The sequence below is a fragment of the Meleagris gallopavo genome, chromosome Z, assembly GCF_905368555.1.
Source record: "Meleagris gallopavo chromosome Z, MGAL_WU_HG_1.1, whole genome shotgun sequence".
NCBI lineage: Eukaryota > Metazoa > Chordata > Aves > Galliformes > Phasianidae > Meleagris > Meleagris gallopavo.
The window spans coordinates 4000146-4006082 of record NC_139435.1 but is presented as its reverse complement, the minus strand read 5'-3'; positions in this window follow the sequence as shown (position 1 = coordinate 4006082).

Genomic DNA, 5937 nt, shown 5'->3' with positions numbered 1-5937 from the left:
ACAAGAGTCGAGTAGAGGGGGACAATCACCTCCCTCTCCCTGATGGCCACCCTTTTTTTATTACAGCCCAGAACACAGTTGGTCTTGCAGGTAACAAGCACACACTGCTGGCTTCTGTCCAGCTTCTCATCTACCAGGACCCCCAAATCCTTCTCCACAGGGCTGCTCTCAAGCAGATCTTCCCCAGTTTGCATAAATGGGATGACCCAAGTGCATCACCCTGCACTTGGCCTTATTGAACCTCCTCAGGTTTTCATGGGCCCAACTGTTCAGCCTGTCCAGGTCCTTCTGGATGGCTTCCCTTCCTGCCAATGTACTGACTGCACTGTTCAACTTGGTATCACCTGCAAACTTGCTGATGGTGCACTCAGTGCCATTGTCTAGATGTAGATGTTGAAGAGCACTAGCACAAAGACCCCTGAGGGACACCACTTGTGACTAGCTTCCACCCAGACACAGAACCATTAATCACAACCCTTTGGCTGCATCCAACCAGCCAATTCCAAATCCATCAAACAGTCCATCTTTCAGATCCATGCTTCTCCAATTTGGAGAGAAGGATGTGGTGAGGGACCATGTCAAAGGGTTTGCAGAAGTAGATGATATCCATCACCCTTCCCACATCCACCAAAGCTGTCACTCCATGATAGAAAGCCACCAGACTGGTCAGGCATGATCTGCCCTTGGTGAAGCCATGCTGGCTATTTGAAATCACCTCTTTATCTTGTATGTGCCTTAACATAGCTTCTAGGAGGATCTCTCTATGATCTTCCTAGGCACAGAGGTGAGGCTCACTGGCCTGTAGCTCCCTGGGTATTCCTTTCTCCCTTCCTTAATAAGGAGTAATGTTTCCCATTTCAGCCTTTATAGCTACTTTTTATACATCTTTATTGCTGATGTGTTGTAGCTACTCAACAAAATAAAAACTCTTTAATAATAGCAATAACACCAATTATTTTACATGTGATTGTTTCTAATACAGTAGCTGCAAGTCCTAATGTGATTATCAATTCATTATCAATTAAGTATGATAGGACATTTGTCAGGATCTTTCATCAACACACATCGAAATAACATCATGATGTACTGCTTTTGATATTATGAGAATTTTTATTTCAGGAGTTACCAGTATGCACATGATGGAATCTTGACTGCTTTTGGCCCTTCCCTTCCCTTCCCTTCCCTTCCCTTCCCTTCCCTTCCCTTCCCTTCCCTTCCCTTCCCTTCCCTTCCCTTCCCTTCCCTTCCCTTCCCTTCCCTTCCCTTCCCTTCCCTTCCCTTCCCTTCCCTTCCCTTCCCTTCCCTTCCCTTCCCTTCCCTTCCCTTCCCTTCCCTTCCCTTCCCTTCCCTTCCCTTCCCTTCCCTTCCCTTCCCTTCCCTTCCCTTCCCTTCCCTTCCCTTCCCTTCCCTTCCCTTCCCTTCCCTTCCCTTCTCTTCTCTTCTCTTCTCTTCTCTTCTCTTCTCTTCTCTTCTCTTCTCTTCTCTTCTCTTCTCTTCTCTTCTCTTCTCTTCTCTTCTCTTCTCTTCTCTTCTCTTCTCTTCTCTCTTTTCTCTCTCTTCTCCCTCAATTTGTGCTTACAACTAGACAAGAAAAATAAAAAAAACCTTTTGTGCAAAGCTACTGCCTTAATTTTAATTTACTTAGTGAGTTCTGAAATGATGTGATCATCAGCTGAAGCTGTGAGTCATTTCCTATTACCACACTAGTGTTGTAATTTCCTGATTTATCAATTACGGTTGCCATGTTTTGTCAAGAGGTCTTTCAGATTTACTTCTAGCCAGAAAAATAAAAAGAATTTTAATGAGTTAGAAAATGTTTAATTTGGTGTGTATTGATGCTCAAGGGTAGCAAGAATAGTACTTGTTCATTTCGGAATACTTGCTATAATTATAGTCTGCTACTATTTTAAACTACTGATAACAAGTTGAACACTATAGGTGCACAGAAAATAAAACCTACCTCTATGGCAAAAATATTGAAACAAACTGACTGACTGGCCTGTATTATTAAAATGAATATTTTACAGTCATACTATGTTAGTCTGTTAAATTAAAACTAGCATTGTTTAGTTTAATATAACAGAAGAAGTGTAGAACACCACTGTGAAAAAGAGCTGAAGATATCTTGGGGACAGCGTAAGCATTATTAACAGGTCACACTTACTATTTATTTTCATATGAAAACAATTGCTAAGCCTAAGCACAAAACTAACCCTGAGCTACATAGAATAGAAAATCATACCAATGCCATGCCAAAATACATTAACAGGTTGGAGTTTTCGATCCATTCTGATGCTTTCTCTGTGCTTTTCAGACAGTTTCTTTAAAACAACCAGTTATTGGTTTTGTGTACCACAGTTTGTTTCTTTCTCAACTAGAAACTTGTTTTTTTCCTTACAGTGTCCAAAACCATGAATGTTTCCTGTGGGACTGACAATTTTCCAACTAGCCAATTTATTAATAAATGAAATATACATATTTAGAACTACTAAATGTGTTTGCATGAAAGAAATTAGATGGATGAATGAAGAAAACAGAATGGACACAGTGTTTCCACAGACTAACTAGGGGCAAACAAAAGAAAAGAAAACAAAACAAAACAGAAAAACAATTGCTTTAATAAGATGAAATATAGAATTATAGAATCATAGAATAGTAGAATTGCTCAGGTTGGAAAAGACCTCAATCTCCTTTCTGTTTTGAGGTGCCCAAACTGAACACAGTACTCAAGATGAGGCCTCACCAGTGCAGAGTACAGGGACAGGATGACTTCCCTAGTCCTGCTCATTACTGCTCACCATTTCTGATACAAGCCAGGATGCCATTGGCCTTCTTGGCCACCTAGGCACACTGCTGGCTCATATTCAGTTGACTGTCCATCAGTACACAAGGGTCCCTTTCCATCAGGCAGCTTTCCAGCCATTCTTCCCCAAACATGTAGTGTTGCCTGGTGTTGTTGTGACGAAAACGCGGGACCCAACATTTGGCCCTATTGAAACTGATACAGATAACCTCGGCCCATCGATACAGTCTCTCTAGGTCCCTTTGTAATGCCTTTCTCTGTTCTGGCAGATCAACACTCCCTTCCAACTTGGTGTTGTAATATACAGCTATATATTTAGAAAATAACACTGCAAGCCACATTTAGTGGTTGGAAGACTGTCCCCATTGAGGCTTTTGCTGGATTGTCATCTAATAAGGAGCTCAGATTGTCTTTAGATTATAATTAGAGTATTATGAAATTATACTAAAGAAATTCCGTTCTGCCTGTTGTTTTTTACTGGTACTTGTTTGGCTGTTGAATATTGTGTCTGATTACATCATTGCCAGCATTTGAAATATTTATTTAACAACCTGGATTTATATCAGACGGACTGAAGAAATGAATAAAATGCATGGAAGAATCTGACCTGTTTCATTTGAAAATAGAAAGAAACAGCATAAAGATCCTCTGTGTTGTATCAGCTTGAAACAGGAGACTTGCACAATTTTCCCTTGCACATAACTGTTGGAATTTATGAATTCAGTCAGCTGGCACCATACATGGCACACAGTTTTTCCTTAAATGTGGTGTCAGTTATCAGGCCCCAGCTCAGATTGTTTAAGGCTTTGATGCCTTGCTGGTGTGATGTCTTCTATCTCTTCAGTGCTCCTGATTGCATTCCTCCAGGATCTTGTCCCTTTGCTGCTTTTTTAACTGAATAAAAGTTTATATTAAGAAAAAGAATGTTGTTTTGTTTTGTTTTTGATTTTATTTTAATCTTCCTCTCCTTAGGGGTATACTGCTTTGAATACACAGTCATCTCCCTTTTAAGACTTCAAATGAAACTATTCTCTCCTATCGTTTTCAGGCATCAAGGCTTTCATGCTTTTTGTTTCTGTGATCATTCTCTCTGGATAGCAGTCTCTGTGCTACCCAGAACACATTAGCATCTTTATAACCATTACTGAGAAACAAGTTGTATTAAAGAGTTCATACTAATGAAATACATTTCTTCAAAAGGGTTGAAGATAACAAATAGTATGTAACTCATCTAATTTCTGAACAAACCTGTTCCAAAAATGCTCAACAGAATAAGAATGTGACAGTGTAGGCAAATCCATCTATAAGGAAAAACAGGCAGAAACTTGCATGTTTGTTTACATGAACAATCCTTATGGTTGGCTTTTTTTTTTTAATTATTTTTTATTTTTACATTATGTACTGTTGGTTTTTTGTTTGTTTGTTTTTTACATAATTTAGTGTTGTACATTATTCATGTAGTTCTGAAAAATATCCAGGATAAAGCTCCTCAGTCATATTGAGGAAGAAATTTCTGAAAATAAATAAATAAGATATAATAAAATAATCAGTTAGATAACAAAGAGTGACATTCAATAACTTCATGAATAGACTGTTCCCTAAGGTGAATATGCTGCTTGGAGAACCTAACTCCCTTTTAGATGCAGTAATGAGTTTATAAGCAGACCTTATCTATCTAAAGCAAGGGGGGAAAAAAATACTTCTTATTTTTCTGGTTTCCCACTAAGTTCACTTTCAGTGAAAGTAGTTCAGTATCACAGGTTGTGCTCAAAAATACACTTGTACAGGCAGGAAATGGGAAGGAACTGTCTGTTTTTGAGTTCATCCTCACTGATATTCAGCTTCCAGAAAAACTGCAACAAAAGAAATGCTCAAGTTTTAGTTGTAGTTCTGGACAAACAGGATCTTCTCAATCAGTAAGCTAAATATGCAGAATATCCTGGAATAGACTAATCACTGATTGTCATAGAAGAAATAAAATATGTTTTTTGCTTTCTATCTTTGTAGCAATTACTATCTTGATGTTAATCCTGAGGGCACTGATGATTATAGGAATTCTTAGAAATTTATGCTTGTAAATCTCTACTACTATACCTTGATTGAACACTGTGTTGGGAAAACATCTCACAAGTGCTTGAAACTTGCTAGAACATTTCTCATGGGTGACACTGTTAGCAGAGGCAAATATTTTGTCTGAATTTTAGGCTTAATTTCTCCTCTTTCAGTAGAAATAGACAAACAAAATACATGTTGGATTCTTCATTTACTTCTCATCACATCCATATATTAATTACTAGGTCTATCAGTGCTGCCAGCTAAAGATGCACACAGATTTCTGATATATAAACCTGCAAACCTTTTTCCTTTTGAAGCTGCAATGAGCCTCACAAGAAGCTTTTGCAGAAGCAGCAGGCGTACAGCTGTAGAAAGCCCGAGGCACCAGTTTCTATATAATTCTATTGTTATGATGTAGTCATGAACCCTGGAAGTGAATCCCAATGGCCTGGAGCCCTCATCCAGATGAGTGAAGGATACCTGTACTCTGTTCTGGCCAGCCTTATTTCTTCAAGAACGACGGCATGTCTAAAAGCTGGGAACATATTATGTCTCATTTGTTCTATAAGATCGTCCTGGCAAACACCATTCATTGCTCTGCCTTTCTAATCTACATGTATATCAGCTGAGATATATGGGCTTTGAATGAATATAAAAATACACATTTATATATTTATGGAGCAATGTATAAGAGTGCCTCTTATTATTGCATGGATGGACTAATTTAATGCTAATGAGGGACAAGAATATCAGAAAGTCTTACCATAACCACTGCTGAAAAACCTCTCTTTGCTCTTTCAAGGTTTGGCTGGTGAGGTTCAGTGAGATCGCTGATTGAATGTGTTCAGCAGTTGATGATAAATCATATGTATCCAGAGTCCAAAAAATAGGTGTCTGAGGAACCCTCCTTAAGCTCATGCTGGCACACAAGGGAGACATTCTGGACAAAGTTGGATGTGAACAGATTTACAGAGAAACATCTTTAACACCAGGCAGTAATGTCCACTAATGGTTTGCAGGCAACATTTTATTATAAATGGCAAATCATTATTGCCTTCTTTGGTATTCTATGTAATAAC